This window comes from Pteropus alecto, unplaced genomic scaffold, assembly GCF_000325575.1.
Source record: "Pteropus alecto unplaced genomic scaffold, ASM32557v1 scaffold301, whole genome shotgun sequence".
Classification (NCBI taxonomy): domain Eukaryota; kingdom Metazoa; phylum Chordata; class Mammalia; order Chiroptera; family Pteropodidae; genus Pteropus; species Pteropus alecto.
Window position 1 is genome coordinate 1,829,894 of NW_006431043.1, and position 18,057 is coordinate 1,847,950.

Consider the following 18,057-nt stretch of genomic DNA (forward strand, 5'->3'; position numbering starts at 1 on the left):
TTTCAATATAGTTAACTATGTCTTTTTACACTTATGTGATTAGCAGAGGCAGCATCACATAACAATTGAAGAACTAGGCTCTGGAGCCAAACTGTTCAAGTTCAAGCCCCAGTATCCCCTCCCCTTACCAGCTGTGTGACCTTGACCAAATTTCTTAACTTCTCTGTGCTTTATTAAACATATGGGTATGATACTGGTATCTATCAGTTATAGGGGTTGTTATGAGAATATTTAATTACTTAGACTTAAACTTTCTAAACAACTTAGAATATGCCTAGCACATAGTATGCATGAAATTGGTGTTTATTAAATACAATAACTACATTTATAAAGAAAAAACAAATCATAGGATATATAGCATTTTGAAATATGCTTGTTTCACTCAACAATATAGAATAAACATTGCTCATCAATAAATATGTATTTGTGGCATTAATTTTTAAAAGCTGCATATAATTTTATCTTATGGATATAGTATAATTCCCTATTTTCATTTGTATCATTTTACTTTTTGCTTAGAATTTTAATTTTTGTCATGGGAATTTTCAAATGTGCAAATGTAGACAAATAGTACAATGAACCCTCATGTACCCATCATCTAAGTATAATAATTATCGGCACATGGCCTTTCTTGGTAATGTGTTTCAGATATTCATTTTAGACCATTGATTCTGATACACCTAAAATAATGGCTGTGTCTTGAAGTGTAGGAGACTCCATGTCTTAAGCAAATAATATTAGGTATTTGTGTGTTTACATTAAAAAGACACAGAATCCTCAGGATACTAGCTTTTATCTGATGCCAAACTTAAAATGGTCATTTTCCTTTATTCAACTTCATTGAACACCCTTCATTATATCTTGCTTCCTATGACATATCAGAGAAGAAAATGGAATAATTTATGAGATGCCAGTGGGATAAAACACTATATTCCTAAATATAGTGACATTTTCAGGGCTATTTTAGCCAGTGTAATTGAAATCCTCTTGTTCTCCACTGACATATTTTGGAAGCTCATATGTTTAGAGTATGAAATTTAATTCCAAAAATGATAGAAAGCCTCTTGAACTCAGTGGAGAATTACTGAACTGAATTATGATGGGCAAAGGCTTCAGTGAACTTAAGAGAGTATATATGTTCTTCCACATGGATTAATTTCACAATCTATCCTAGAAAGTATGGTATGCAGGTAGCCACTGTGAAAAATATCATGTCAGTGACTTTCATGTGCTACCATTTTAGGGTTGAAGCCATAAATTCTGAGATGCTATTTTTTAGGCAAATATGTTTCTTTGGAGTTATAGTGGTATATTCAGTACCACACAGAAAGAAGTTAAATTTATAGGAGAAGAATAAGCTCCCCTAATCATACTACAACTGTGAAGCTATAACTAATGGATATTAAAATAGAAATAAATTGTATTTATTCTTATGACACAGGCCTTTAATATTGTTGTGGATTGTAGCAGAGAATGTTACATTAATCCATTTATTTAAAATACTTATTGAGCACCTCCCTTGTCACAGGCACTGTTCTAGCTGAGGATAAAAGGTACACATGTCTTTCTTCCTGCATCTCACTTTCTGTGGAGAAAGACAGACACACAAAAACCAAATGAACAAACAAACATATAAGTAAATCTGCTTTCTACCCTAAAGCCTTTTAAAAATGAATTCTTGCAATCTCCTGTTATTATTATGGTCAATGTCTGTTCTTGTCAACTGCCACTACAACCATCCAACATGTCACAGATTCTCTTTGATTCTATTTCCTCATCTAAAAATACATAAAAAGGAAAATACCATCTCTATACTCTTTGTACCATTGTTGGGATGAACGAATGTGCAAGTAGGTACTTTGAGAATTCTCAAATGTAATAAAAATATGGGTTCTAATTTTATGTCAGGTATTGAACTTTCTTGAACAGTTGAAGGGGGGGGATGAAGCTCTTCTCTAATAATAAATATGTGTCCAGAAGTTCTCAGGTATTATAGAGACTTTAGCTTTTCATTTGTTTAAGAGGTCAAGTGAAAAAGTGCTAAAGAGACACACGTGGTAGGGGGCAGCCTATGAAAAAGAAACATCCCCTGAAATTGTACAAAAAGAGAATATCTACTGTGAGAATACAGGATATCCAAAGCTGTGTTCCTCAAACTTTAGTATACATAGAAACACCTTAGGAATCTTGTTAAATCATAAATTTCAATTCACTAAGTCTGGAATGGGGGCTAAAATTCTGCATTTCCAACAAGCTCCCAGGTGATGGTGACGATGCTGATTCACTGACCATACTTTGAATAGTGAGAGGCTAGAACATACACAGTAATTTAGTTCTGTAATTTTGTAAATGCCAGTGTCATTAATGAATCTTACCTGTCTTAATATTCACGAATCTGTTCTGAACATTTTTCTACTCTTATAACCCTTATTTCCTTTTCTCTATAACTCACATATGACCTGCACTTTTGCTTTTTTGATTACATGTATTAGAGCATATTTTTTATGTTTGCATGTCCAGCTTTACCTCTCTTACTTTAAGTAACTGTTTTTTAGAGTTTTGATATCAGTATTACTATCACGAACAACTATAAATTGCCTCTCCTAACCTTCTTTCCTCCCTATGTTTCCTTTCACTGTTCTCTTTTTGAATTGACATGTGAACACTTTGTCTCACCAGATCAAATGATTCAATCAAAATGGATTCTTAAATGTATTGAATTAGATGTATACTAGTGTTGTTCATGAGGAAAAAGAGAATAGATGGAACTGCATGTTATTGATGCATGTACTCACAGAAACACACTGATCAAAATGATGCAAGCCATTTGCAGCTGCCCTAATCTTGTGCTGAGAACTATGAAAAGACTGAACTGGGTACCACTGAAACAATTTTCTGCCTCTTGTTACACTTCCCTCAAGATGAAATAATCCAACATGTTAAAGTTTAGCAACAGAATGCCAAAGAACACTCCAATGTGATGTTCTTAAATGCCACAGACTATGAAATCTGATCTATTCAGACTGGTGGTCTGCCATAGTCTGTAGCATTTAAGTCATTAAGAAGGGCAAAGGAGGGAGTGAAATCAGCATCATGGCTGAATAAGCTGTTCCTTGGTCATGCCCTGTCTTCAATAATAATAATTTGGCATCCATCCACAGACAAAAGTGTTTTTGTAGGAACTGTGAGATCCAGCATCATAGGCCAGTGGACCTGGGAGGAATCTTGCCCACCCATGTGTCAGGTAATAGGCAGACAGACCTTGGTCCTGGCTGTGGACCCTGCAGTGACCCATGAACTGGCTTCAAGATCTCTCAGCCTCAGTCCAGGAGCCCCTAGAAAATACTATCTTAGAAAATCACCTTTGGAAAAGAGAGTATTTGTGGAAGTCCAGGTTTCCAGAGGAGAAGTTCCAGCATACCACTGGAGCAAAAAATATGAGTTAAGACACACTGGAAAGTGTAACAGGAACAGTTTGACTTTACTTTCATCATTCCTTCCCCAAGGAGGCACAGCTTAGGGCCAAGAAAGTTCTTCTCAGCATGTGATTTCTACTGTGGGAAAAAGTGAGAGCATTTAGGTGAGTGTCTGGCTTTCCCAGCTGTGCAGAACACTGCCAAAGAGGCTCATTTCTCTCCAGCTTCATCTAGAGTGTTGAATCAAGAGCTGTATGACTTGGGTGAGAGCAGGAAGAGGCCAGAAAAGCAGCTGATAAGATTCAAGGCATGAGGATCCTATTGTGTCACAGATTCCATCAAGAAGATTGCCCATGAGCTGGTAAGGCCTCACCTGTGAATTTCCCCAGCTCGCTCATAGGCACCTCCAGAACTCCATGTACTTCACACCGCCCCCACCCCCTCACCACCACCACATACACACCCCACCCTGTGGCCAGCTCCCTGTGTAACATCAGCAAAAAAAAAAAAAAAAAAGCTTTGGCAGACAGATAGTAAACATATGCAAAAAGGTGGCCTGAACCGATGAGTCAGGAAGAAACCACATATTTGAGCTTTAGCACCATCTTTGGGAAAACTAAAAGGAGACTGTCAACACCTGGCCCGGTATGTTGCAGAATCAAGAGAATACATAAATTTAAGAATTCTGCCACAAGAGGGAGCAGGAAGCATAGACAGTCTGAGAGAGCCTCAGAATCAGTATCAAGGCTGATGGAAGGTACTTCTCTCCCAAAGTCAGCTGGTAAAGACTGGAGGAAGTGACTGCTACTTCAACTGAGAAGACAATGATGAAAAATTTTAAGGAACATGAAAAATCAAGGAGACATAACACCACCAAAGAATCACAATAATCTTCCAGTACTTGATCAGAAAGACATTGAGATTTACCTGATAAAGAATTCAAAATAGGTGTTTTAAGGAAACTCAATGATCTACAAGAAAACAAAGATAATTTAACAAATTTAGGAAAACAGTATATGAACAAACTGAAAAGTTTGACAAAGAGATTTAAAAAATCATTAAAAAAAAAAAAAGAACCAAACAAATCCTGGAGCTGAAGAATACAAAGAATGAAATGAAAAATGCAATAATGCACATCAACAGCAAAATGGATCAAGCAAGAGAAATAATCTCAGTTAGACAGAAACATTGAAATTATCCAGTCAGAGGAGAACAAATAAAAAAGAATGAAAAGTGAAGAAAGCCTATGTGATAATAAAATGCTATCAGAAGAAACAATTTGCTAATTATCAGAGTTCCAAAAGGAGAAGAGGGGAAGAAGGGGGGCAGAATGATTATGTAAAGAAGTAACAGTTGAGAATTTCCCAAATCTGGAGAGAGATTCGGATACCTAAGTTCATGAAGCTCATAGGTCCCCAAACAGATTCAACTTAAAGAGAAATTTCCCAACGCACTTATGAGAAAACTGTCAAAAATCAAAGACAGAGAGAGAATCTTAAAAGCAACAAGAGAAAAGAGTTTATAACTTACATGGGAACCTCCATAAGGCTATCAGTGGATTTCTCAGCAGAATTCTTACAGGCCCAGGAAGGAATGGGATCATATATTCGAAGTGCTGAAAGAAAAAACTGCCTACCAAGAATACTCTATCCAGCAAAATTAGACTTCAGAAATGAAGGTGAGTTGAAGACTTTCCTAGACTAAAAACAAATAAACAAACAAACAAAAGCTAAGGGAGTTTATTACCACCACACCCACCTTATAAGAAATACTGAAATGAGTTATTCAAGCTGAAATGAAAGAATGCTAATTAGTAACATGAAACCATATAAAAATATATAACACTGGTAAACATGGGTATATAGTCAAATTCAGAATACTCTAATAGTGTGATATAGCTGTGTGTTAACCGCTTAACTCTAGTATAAAGGTTAAAGGACAAAAGTATTAAAAATAACTATAGCTACAATAATGTAGCTATTTGTTAGTGAATATACAATATAAAAAGAGGTAAATATAGACATTAAAAACATAAAAGAAGGAGAGTAATGGTAGTTTTCATATACAATTAAAATTAAGTCGTTAGCAGCATAAAATATATCGCTATAGTTATATTTATGTAAACCTCATTGTAGCCACAAAGCTACAGTAAATTAAAAAAGATAAAGAGAAGGAAATCAAAGCATACCACTACAGAAAATTACCAATTCACAAAGGAAGGAAGAGAGAAAGAAAGAAAACAACTAATAATATGGTATTAGTAAGCCCTTGCCTATTAATAATTACTGTAAATGTAAATGAAATAAATTCTCTAATCAAAAGGCATAGAGTGGCTGGACAAATTTTTTAAAATCTCTCTGCCTGCAAGAGATTAATTTCACTTTTAAGGACACACATGGGCTCAAAGCGAAAGGATGGAAAAAGATAATCCATGTAAATGGAAACCAAAAGCGAGCTGGAGTAGCTACATTTATGTCAAGCAAAATAGACTTTAAGCCAAAAATGGTAACAAGAGACAAAGGAGGTTATTATATAATGATAAAATGTTCAATTTATCAAGAAGATATACTAATCATAAATATATATGCACCCAATATTGGAGCACCTAAATATATTAAGCAAATAGAATAAATCTGAAAGGAGAAATAGATTGCAATGCAATAATAGTAGGAGACTTTAATACTCTATTTTCAACAATGAATTGATGATGAAAACAGAAAAATCAGTAAGGAAACGTTGGACTGGAACTATACTTCAGACCAAATGTATTCAAACATATTATTCAGCACCATCAGAATACACTTTCTCAAGCACACACAAAACAATATCTGGGATAGATCATATCATAGATCATAAAAGTATTAGCAAATTTAAGAATATTGAAATCATATCAGCTATATTTTGTAACCACAATGGTATGAAACTAGAAATCGCTAAAAGAAGGAAAGATGAAAAATTCACAAATATGCAAAAATTAAACAACATAGTCCTGAACAACCAACTGATAAAAGAAGAAATTGGAAATGACATTAGAAAATAGCTTGAGACAATTGATCATAAATTGAAGAGATATTTGCACTCTCATGTTCATTGCAGCATTATTCATAATAGTGAAGATACGGAAACAGCCCTAAAATTTCATCTATGGATGAATGGATAAATAATATGTGAGATTCATATGGTATTTAATTTCTATTTTATATGTACATATATATAATAGAATATTATAGATCTATGAGAAATAAGGAAATCCTGCCATTCGTGATGACATGGATGGATCTCAAGAGTATTATGTTAAGTAAAATAAATCAGACAGAGGAAATTGAGAGATATTGGTCAAAGGCTACAAACTTCCAGTTATAAAATGAATAAATTCTGGGGATCTAATGAACAGCATGGTGATTATAGTGAACAATGCCCTATTGCATGTTTGGAAGTTGCTAAGAGGGTAGATCTTAAATGTTCTCACCACACACAAAATATCATTTATGTGAGGTAATGGAGATGTTAACTAACCTTATTTGGGTAATTATTTTACAGTATATACATATATTAAATCAACATGTACACCTTAAGCTTATACAATATTATATGTCGATTATAGCTCAATAAAGCTGGGAGAAAAAGAAGAGTTAAGGATGTCCTTGTGCTAATTAGAAAAAGGAACTCCTTCTAAGTAGATGGATTTCATTGAGTGAGATATAGGCTAGATTTCCAAGCCCATTACCCTTTGGTTAGACCCCTTGTGCAGGTCATGGCCTACACACCTGATACTGAATGTTTTGTGAGCCCTTTTATCTATCTGGTATCTTCTTTGTGTTTTGCTGCTTTACCCATTGTTCTTTGGTTCTATTTTTGAAACTATATATATTTTTCTTTCACCCTTATTATCCCAAGGGCTTCCCAGTTTATTCACAAGGATGTGTAGATAGAAGCCAAGTATTTTCCTAGGCCTGCATTTGTGTTGAATAGTTCAACAGAGAAACATTACTGAGTCACATAGCCCAATCCATAACCAGAGCATAGGCCTTACAGAGCAACAGCAGAATCCAAGACAAGGATGAATGAAGTTCTTATCACATGTAATGTTTGGGTATCTCTGATATGCTAGCCAGGAAAAAAAAAAGATTTTGAAAAGTCTAAACTTTACCAAAAAGAAAATGTATTAGTTTTCTATTAACCTATCTTTTAGTGATTTTAAAAAATTACAACTTTGTTGTTTATTTTGATCCAATGTACAAGTATTACATTCATTTCATTTTCTTTAAGGAGTGATTCATTACAAAAGTATGTTTTATTTTAATTTCTAATTCACCTAATTATGTCATTATAATTGTATTTATAAGGGGATTTATTTTCTATTATTTAAAAATCCTCTGATACAATTATGATTCTGATGTCTGCTACTAAAATTTTGTAGTTAAAATAACATATGAAATTGTGGTTTTACAAATACTAGGATAGTTTTAAAACTATGCAATTGAAATAGATGATTTCACTAGGGCTTTGGTTTTCTTATATAAAAATTACTTCTTTAAAGATCTATACAGCAAACAGTAGGGCATTTAATGGGATAATGCTGTTCCTTTCAATGTTAGTCATTCAGTGATCAGCTTAATTGTCACTCTGTTCAGAAAGACCTTCTGTGACCCCCTAAAGTTAAAGAAGTTCAAAGATCACCTCATTTAATTCTATGTGTAGCACTTATTAAACTCTGATATCATATGGTGGATTCTCTCTTGTTTAATTGTTTTTCTGGCTCTTCCAACTTCAGGAGAGCAAGAGACTTCGATTATTTATTAATTGGTATATTCCAAATGTCTAGAACAGTTCCAGGCATGTTACATACGACTTCAATTAGAATTGTTAGAAAAGGGAGTGAGTACATAGTGGATGTATTGAATAAAAGTTAAATATTTGCAAAACAAGTCTTAAAAAACGTAATTTGAAGAAAATTGGTAGTAGCCAACACATACTTTGAATAATGTAACTAGTATGATTTCGTGTCACAAAATGCAAAGTAAGACATTTTTCTTTTTCATTTTTTTTCTTTTCTGACATTTTCCTGTTATTACTCTACAATTTACCAACATTCTCATAGTAAAGAGAGTTTTTTTACCTTGTATCCTTACAAATAGCAAATATTTACACACACACACACACTTACACATACCTTTACACATTTATATGTAAGTATATTTTATAGCTATAGTTATTTATAAATGTGTTTCCTCTTGCAGTCATTTTTATGTGCTCATCATTATTGTCATTGTTTATAAATAAATATATGGTAGTTATATCTCCATCATTATGTTGTAAATTCCTTGTGGGCAATAAGCATCTTATAATGAAGAATTTAAAGAAGTCAAAATCATTACATTAAAAATGTGATGCTTTCAAATACACTTTTGAATGTACACCTCAGTATTCTAATTAAATTCTAATTTTGGTACACATATCTGTTTATCTGAATGCCTTTAGCAATTTCAAATGATTTACAGAGTATTCTAACTCATCCCATATTGAATGGAAGCATATCAAAATTGTTTGCTATTCAAATGTTGTATCACAAACTATAAATAGAGCTCTCTGTCAAAGGTGAATTAATTGTGATAAAGCAATTTTAATAAAATTTATTCCTCACTTAAGTGAAACATGGAGTAGTTGATTTATTTCTACAACAGCTATGTTAAAAAGCTCTGCATTTAATGATAAACTTCCACTTTAGTGTATGTCACTAATATTTTTTTAGAAAAATAGGAAAGCCCTTGCATTTGATGAGCTTCAAATGATGCCTCATTGATGAATGCAAATAATGCAACAAAAGAGGCTAATTGTATACAACAAGTAAATATACAGTGTTCATCTGCCTACAATTACACAGGTAATGTCTGTATTTAGTTTCTTAATTTCTCATTATAAGACAATTGCATCTCATCTACTAGTATTTAATTGCATTGTTTCTATTACTGGAATAATAGCTCATTCCTTTTTCAAGATGTTGAATGACAAATAAATTTAGATTATAATCACTTATTATTCCTTCTCTAAGCAAAACCACTCAAGAGTTTCAGTTGCAATGGAAAAAATCTGATTTTCTACAAATGATCACCAAGTGGGAGCATTCTAGATAAGTCTTTATCCTGTCTATCATCTTCTCCTTCAGTTGTGGTCATAATCATTATCTTTTTAAAAATTTTTAAAATTTTTTTAACTTTTTATTTGAAATATTCCTGATTGTTAAAATCTTTTGTTTTCTATATATAATGATTTTTTCTTTAAAACTATCAGTGGCAGAGCAATTTGGTACATTGCACATTTGTAAGCAGTATTAAAACATTTATTTTTTTTATCTTAATCTAGTTGGCTAATAACTTTACTATTTTCTAAAAGTGTCATTCTAAAACCATATAATATTTAGCCTTGCATCCCAAACTCCTGTAATGGTCTTTCTGTTTTTATTTCTAACCTTACAAGTCTGCATTGGTGAATGTCAGGTACGTGTGGAATGACAAACATGCTGTTACTATGAGTCTAGTTCATAGTTTCTTATCCAAGCTCTCATTCTGACCTTCATCTAACATAAATTCTACCAGGAGATAAGAATATTAGACAAAATGATCATATAGCTTCTGAGTTATCTTTTAACAATAGACGAAGTCTTATTCATAACTAGTATTTACATGTGTCTTTTATTCCAAGTATATTTTCTAAATAATTCACATGTTATAGCCTTTTGCACAGTGTACTGATTTTCATTGCTTTGATAACAAATTATCATAAACTCAGTGGCTTAAACAGCACAAATTTATTATCTTGCAGTTCTGTAGGTCAAAATTCAGACTCAGTACACTAAAATCAAGGTGTCTATGAGGCTTCATTTCTTTCTGGAGGCTCTAAGGGAGAATGTTTCCTTGCCTTTTCCAGTTTTGAGAGGCTGCCCACATTCCTTGGCTTATGGCCCTTTCTTCCATCTTGAAAGCTAGAAATGATCAGCCAAGTCTTTCTCATATCACATCACTTAACCTCTCTTCCATTGTCACACTTCTCTCTGACAGCAGTGAAAAAAGATTTGTTTTAAAATTTTTTAAATGTTATTAAATTATTAGAGTGACATTGGTTAATAAAATTATATAGGTTTCAAATGTACAATTCTATAATACATCATCTGTATGTTGCATAAGGACTCATGTGATTAGGTTTAGCCCACCTGGATTACCCAGGATAACCTCCCCATCTTAAAATCTATAAAACTTAATCACATCTTCAAAGTCCATTTGGCCTTGTAAGATAACATATTCATAGGTTCTGTGAGTGAATGTGTGGACATCCTTGGGGGACCATCATTTTGCCGACTACACATGGTCTTTTACTATGCAGTGTATCTAGTGCAGGTGAGTGCTTCGTATGGTGGAGATGCTGCACTTTGTAAAATGTGGCATTGGGCTTCTGAAATCAAGCATTATAGTCATTACTTATTAATGCTGAAAAAAGCTCAAACACAGCCAAACGTCGTTTCAAGCCTCAGCTTTCTCAAGCCTCAGCTTTCTCTTTTCTCGTTTTTTCCTTGTCCTTCTTTCCTCATTTTTTTCAATAAGAATGGATGATGGAGGTGCTATTTTTCTTTTTGCATTGGCTGTGTTGCATTGCAATGCTGAATAAATTGCCAGTTCTGTTGATTTTGTAGAGAAAGACTGAGAGTCCAGTTAAATTTGTACCCATTCAAGACCAAGGTATCTGCTTTTACTCACTGGATGATTCTCCCTTTTGAACCAGATTTCCCAGGTACGCCCAAGGGTCAATTTCATCTCATGTGACAGGAGTCCAAATCTCTAGGCAACTCTTGTTAACGGATGTTAAAGATACCACTGGTATATATCAGGGAACTTTTAAGAATTTATATCAAGCTTGATTTCTCTAATATAGTCACTATGAATATTAATTAGTTAATTCATATTTAATATTCATGTGTTACTTGAATAGATAATTCAAATGTAAATATGATTGATCTAGTCTTATATTCTTTAACAAATGACACCCTTATAATTATATCTTTTAGGAATATTTCTACCTAATTTTGCAACATTTAACTCCTCCCTTAAATGATTTGTGTGTTTGGTTAAATAAATCAGGATGAAAATTATGTAGTTTATTTTTTTAATATTATAATAATCCACCCAGAGGAAAAAATATTTGTCAATGAATATTAAATTACCATCAGAAACAGAGTATGCGTGTGCACTTAGTACAGGTTAAAACAACAATTTTTAAAATACAGCAAAATGGTGGACATTCCCTTAAGTTTTAAATAGCCTGTTTTAAAATATGTGTTATTAGGTTTAATCAGTCCTTCTCATATAGTTGCCTTTTGTTTAAAAAAAGACAATGCCAGGTTGATTGATATACTGTTAAAATTATACATGTAGATTTACCTAGATTTTCTAATGCTGTTACCTGTGACATTCTTATACAAGGTAGACTTAATGAGTTCCTAAATCTGTTCCTCCCAATATCTAATCTAAGTAGTGCCTTAAGCAGAGTATCTGAGTGTATTGTGTTTTGAGCGAAATTCCTTTAGACAGGCTTAGATAACCATATGGCTCCAAACTTACTAAATGTAGAAAGTTTAACTTAGCTTTACTTCTTTCATTCTTAGGAAAACAATCTTCATTTTGTTGATTAACTTTCGTTTAAATGCTTATTTTATACTGTCTTTATTTGGACTATGCTTCATTAAGCCTCAATTTCCATTTAATTTTGCTTGTGTCTTATTGCTTGAGTTCCTGTGTCTCAGTTCACTAAGGAAATGTTTTCTAACCTGTGAAAATTCAGAAGAGCTCAAAGATCCTTATAAAAGTACATTTTGGGTTCCTGAAAGAAAAATTCAGATCTTCTGGGGCTATGATATACTGTTCTTATCACAAACTATAGGCATTGAGTCGATTCTCATTTCCCATATGTTAACTCTACCTCTCTGATAATAATGTCAATTGCAAGTGCCTTATTATTTCTCTTTGTATCCTGTTTCAGTGGTTATTCCTTGTGACCTGATCTTGACATTTCCAAATTCAGTTTTAAAATACAACTAAAGTTTACTAACATTTATAGAAGATGAATATTAAATGGCATTATGCATACATTTAGGTAAAATAAGAGATGCTATTTCAAAATGTATATTGGTTTATGTCATGGCATAGTTTTGGGCAAAGAAAGTAGAAATTAGGACACAGAAGACAGAAGGATTTGTCAGTCTCATGCATCTAACTCCTAATCTCATATCTAGGCTAATGGGATGTTTCATTGAATTACCTTTCTAGACCAGGGCTCCAGTCCCAGCCAAAGTTTCTGTCTCCATCATCCATGCCCAGGTCTCTTTTACTGACCACAAAATAGAGATTGTACTGTATCAGAGATCAGGTATAGCAAGCCAGTAGCCCATTGGTCACTATCCACTATTATCCCCCATTTTTGCCCTGTTTACAGACTTGAGTTCTTAGTTTTGATTTAGAGCCCTGGGCTAGGTTCAGAATCACCAATCATTGCCTGGATTCAACCATATCTTGGATTCTAGCTCTTGTGCCCAACCGGCCTGACTGAATCATCTTAATTGAAAGATACACCACTGTACTCAATTTCCATCTCTCCCTCTCTCTCTCCCTCTCCCTTTCCCTCTCCCAAGTCCATTCTCTATATGATAAATTCAGATCTTTTCCTGCAGTCCCTAAATAGGCAGATAGAAGACCTCCTATTGTTGAACATCCAGCAAGCTTTGCAGTTGATCCTAGCCCCGCTATGACCATGCATAACCTTCATATGACTTGTGTTTGAAATTATATTTTAATATACTATATTTATTGTACATAATAATTTTCATATATTTGTTGTTTAGATAAATAAAAGTTCATTCAAATTTTTAAGTTTACCTTTTACCAGCATATAAGGTAGCTTTTACATGTAGAATATTAAAATTTGTCAAACTGAAAGTATATTTTTCTAATTAAATTCTCCATAATTTGATAAAATTTAATCATATAGTTCAATATTTGACTCTCTTATTCATTTTATTATAAATATCTTTGTTTTTATTAATTAATTTATGACACTTTTATTGAGAAAACATCAAATGAAATTTTCACTAACATGACCATGGAAAGGGGGCTGCGCCAGTATAAAGACCTAGTCCTCCAGAAGCTTACAATCTAATGGATGAAACAGTCAGGCCATAAACAGCTCTCTTAACTTCCCAGTAATTGGAAATGCAAGTAATATTCTGTTTAGAAATAAAATCTGTTTTTTTCTAAGACCTGAGAAATATTTATACTTTTAAACAGACCCTCCAATATTCTAGGTATGCAATCCTAGGCTCATAGGGCGTGAGACAACATAATTCTGATAATGTGAGCCATTTTGATGAGCTCCCCACATTTAGAAATAAATTATGTATCCTGATAATAAATTCTAGAATTTCATTATTATGTTTCTTTGTACGTTTTGGAAAAACCTTGGAGGCCTTTTACTTATTTACAACTGATTTGTCAGTTAGATGTAGAACTCTGTTTACTTTGATCAGTGTTTAATGTAGAATTTTATGTTTGCATTAAAAGACCATTTAATGTGTATGTTGCTTTAACATTTCATATTAATGGTAGACATTGTGCCACTTACTCTTTCATAATTATGTGATTCTCACACTTGGAGTCCCTTATGTCCTTTACCTGCCATATTAGTTTATTTTTCTCTTCTCCATTTTTATGAGCTCTGCATATGTCGAATGATACTTTTCTTTAAATATAGAATCTTTCACTTTTTGACTTAGTCTTTATCAGTTTTTCCTTTGTGACCTGATCTTTATTTGGATACAGGTTCTAAAGAAGTGCTAAAGTAGTTTACAAACATTTATGTTTTAAAAATAACTCTTCTTTTAATTTTTACTAAATCTTTATTGCGTTATAGTTCTGATTTCCAATGTTCATTGATCACGTTAGATTTTTAAATTTTCCTTTCATAAGTTACTCTATTTTTTTTATTTATTTTTATTTTTATTTTTTTAGGCAAGGCAACCCTTGGTTAATCTCACAGATTGCAAGGACCTTGTCAGCTTACAATTCCTTATTTTTTAATTTTTACGCCTACAGCACCTGGTCTTCCTAGGTGATCTCCCATCCAAGTACTAACCAGGCCTGACCCTGCTTAGCTTCCAAGATCAGACAGAATCGGGCTTGTTCAAGGTAGCATGGCCATAGACTCATAAGTTACTTTAAATATAATCTTTTTTTATTTAAGTACAGTTGGTATACAATATTATATTAGTTATATTAGCTTCATGTGTGCAGTATAATGATTCAACATTTTTATTCCATACAATGTGATCACACTACTCAGTCTAGTAATCATCTGTCACTGTGCAAACTTATCACAATATTATCGACTGCATTTATCCTCACTTTTTTCACTCATCTTCCCTCCTCCTCCCATCTGGCAGCCATTAATTTGTTCTCTGTATCTATGAGTCTGTTTTCATTTTGTTCGTTTATTTTGTTCTTTAGATTCCACATGTAAGTGAAATCTTATGGTATTTGTCTTTCTCTGACTTATTTCACTTAGTATGATACCCTCTAGGTCCACCCATATTGTCGCAAATACTAAGATTTCATTATTTTTTATGGCAGAATAACATTCCATTGTATGATGGACACTTAGATTGCTTCCATATCTTAGCTAATGTAAATAATGCTGCAATGAACATAAGGGTGCATGTATCTTTTTGAATCATTGTTTTGGATTTCTTTGAATAAATACTCAGAAGTAGAATGCTGGGTCATATGGTAGTTCTAATTTTTAGTTTTATGAGGAATCTCTATACTGTTTTTCATAGTGGCTGCACCAATTTGCAAACCCATAAACAGTGCACAAGGGTTCCCTTTTCGCCACATTCTCACCACTACATGTTATCTTAAATGTAATCTTGTACCTCATCATCAATTCTTTCATACACATTTTGCTGTCTCTTTTGGGGCAATAACACATTTCTATAGTTTTGTCAATAGCACTTAAGTGACTAGAAAAAAACACGAAGAATATACTAAACATACTAAATAATAGGTTACATATGCATCATCAAATATAGAATAACACATTTGACAAAGCTTCTTTTGGGTTTCATATTTGCTTTTCCAGTTTGTCTATTTTTTCTCTCTTTAATTTTTAACTCCTAGGTTTATAGACATTTCTAGTTTAGCCAATGTCATATTCATTCGATAATTTCTAACATCTTTAAAACACCATTTAAATTTATTTTGTACATTAAGAGTTGCTACTTCCTAAAACTAATGAGAGGATTGGAGGAAGAATAGATGTTGACAGTAATTAATATTTTTCCATGTAGCAGCTACATAGCATTAATTATTTTTCAGAGAATTCTTTTCATAATTATTTTGTTAATAATACTTCACTATATTATTTTTCAAAGTTGTCAGTTTTCCAATACTGATATAGCTATTAATTTATTCATAAACTCAATTTGTTTTCAGTGCCTATTTATATAGCCTTTTGTTTTTCTTCAAATTGCTTATTATTTTCCATATGAAAAATAGATAACTGTCTCTTTGACTAATTTCCTTCCAGATAAAAACTGTGCATCACTCTTTACTGACTCTAAGAAAATGTAGTAATTTAAGATGATTCATTATGCCATTGATTGCATTGTATTTTAAAACCAGTTTTACTTTTATGCTATCTTAACTGCTAATTGGTTCATCTTAAATTTGGTGATCCTCCATTGATTAATAGTTGCCAGAACAAAGTGAGTAATCAATGATAAAGCTAACAACTTCCAGAATCTTCTAACGTGGGCCTTTTTTCAAGACTAAAACAGTTTAGTGATAAGTCACGGGAAAATTTCTTACTAGCTACTTGGCAAGCGATAGGGTTGCCCCTGCCAATGATCATGCTGACATATTCAATCAAGAAATCATCATTTACGTCAATAAAGATTGAGTTCCTCTATTATTTATCCCTTGACAGCCATATTTTTTTTCTGTCAGTTCACATCTCTTTTGCTTCAAGGGATGAAACTCCTTCAGTTCCTCCCTGTGGCATGCCCAAGTTCAATCCTTCCACACTCTGGGTGGCTGCAAATGGTGGGTGGGGGTGCAATTCCTGAGAAGGCTCTGGAATTTACTTTGCCTATTGCATTCACTAGCACTTGCTTTATTTCTACCTCATTTCTTTTTGTTGCCCTTGCATTTGTCTCTTATTTTCCTTTCTTGTTTTCGTCTCTTAATCTTTATTGATTTCTTTATTTTTTTAAATTTTTTAAAATTTTAGTTAGTTTCAAGTATACAGTACATTGGTTAGACATCTATATAGTTTGTAAAAGGATCCCCCCAATTGCTCCCTCTCTCCCCTGACCCTCCACCTAGCCAACGTATTAATGCTAACTGCATTCCCTATGCCGTGTTCCCCATCCCCGTGTGACCATCTATCAACTACTAATTTTAACCCTTCATTGATTTCTTTCTTTATTCCATTATTTAAGCCTAGACCCCTTCTTTTGTCATTCTTAATGAATTCAATCATTTTCTTTTTTATTCATGTCTCTTTTTACTAATTGTGACTTTGTTGTTCTCCTTTTTCTTTTTACTTTTAGTTTCCATCATTTTAAAAATTAATGCAGGTGGAATATTCCTTAGGTTCAGTGCACAAATAATTTATCATCTTATACTATTTATATTGATTAACACCATAGATCCTATCCCCTAAATTTTGGAATAAGCATTATATTTTATTTACTTACTTATATAGAGTCATTTTATAAGTTTCACTCTGGGTATGCCTACGTTGCATATTTTGGCATTAAGATTATCATTAAATGACAGATATTCTATTGTAAAAAACTAGTGTTGAGAAGAAAAAAATTAAATTTTATTGAATATACATCAGATACATTATAATTAAACAGTTGAGAAGCAGTGGCAAATCCAATAAGGATTCAAAAATCAGTAAGACTCAAACCACAAGGATTCTTCACTGACTGAAACTTTGAGCAATTTGGGAATGCAAAAATATTAGTGTATTAATTTTATTATTTTGTAAAGTGTTATTTTAAATAAGAATTAGTAAAGATAATATCTGAGTCCTCAAAAGAATTATGTTTCAAAAATTGTCACTGATAATTGAATTTTATGTGAGATATAATGCATAACTATATAAACAGAATAGTCTCTAATTGTGATTTAGGAGGATTTAGATATGGTTTGTGTGTTGGCCAATTTGATGACATGTTTAATCAAGTAATGGACATTTATATCAAAGAATTGTGCATGGTAGTGAAAGTTAATCCAGTCATATATTCACAGTTAACAAATTCAGATGTTCATGGCATATTCTGGCTATTATGAGTTTTAACAAGGCTTTGTTTCCACGCTTAAAAAAATTATTCAAGGAGTTTTAGTACAGCAAATATTTAAGCTTTGTAAATTTATTGAGGATAATGTTTATGTTTTATTAATTTTGGATCCCATCCTAGAACTGTTGTTCGCTTTTTTTACTATTGTACACACATCAGATGAGATTCATTGCAGGACACACAGCTTTAGGCTATAGGTCAAACATAAATACACAATACAAATACAAATACAAA

At 32.8% G+C, this 18,057-nt stretch overlaps 1 protein-coding gene and 1 pseudogene across 2 annotated transcripts in view; one reads left to right on the forward strand and one right to left on the reverse strand.

The window, feature by feature from the left end:
• Positions 1-18,057, forward strand: part of IL1RAPL1 (interleukin 1 receptor accessory protein like 1) — a 1,242,120-nt gene that overhangs the window by 816,241 nt on the left and 407,822 nt on the right. The gene's annotated exons all lie outside the window — the stretch shown is intronic.
• Positions 14,543-14,661, reverse strand: LOC112485491 (annotated as a pseudogene).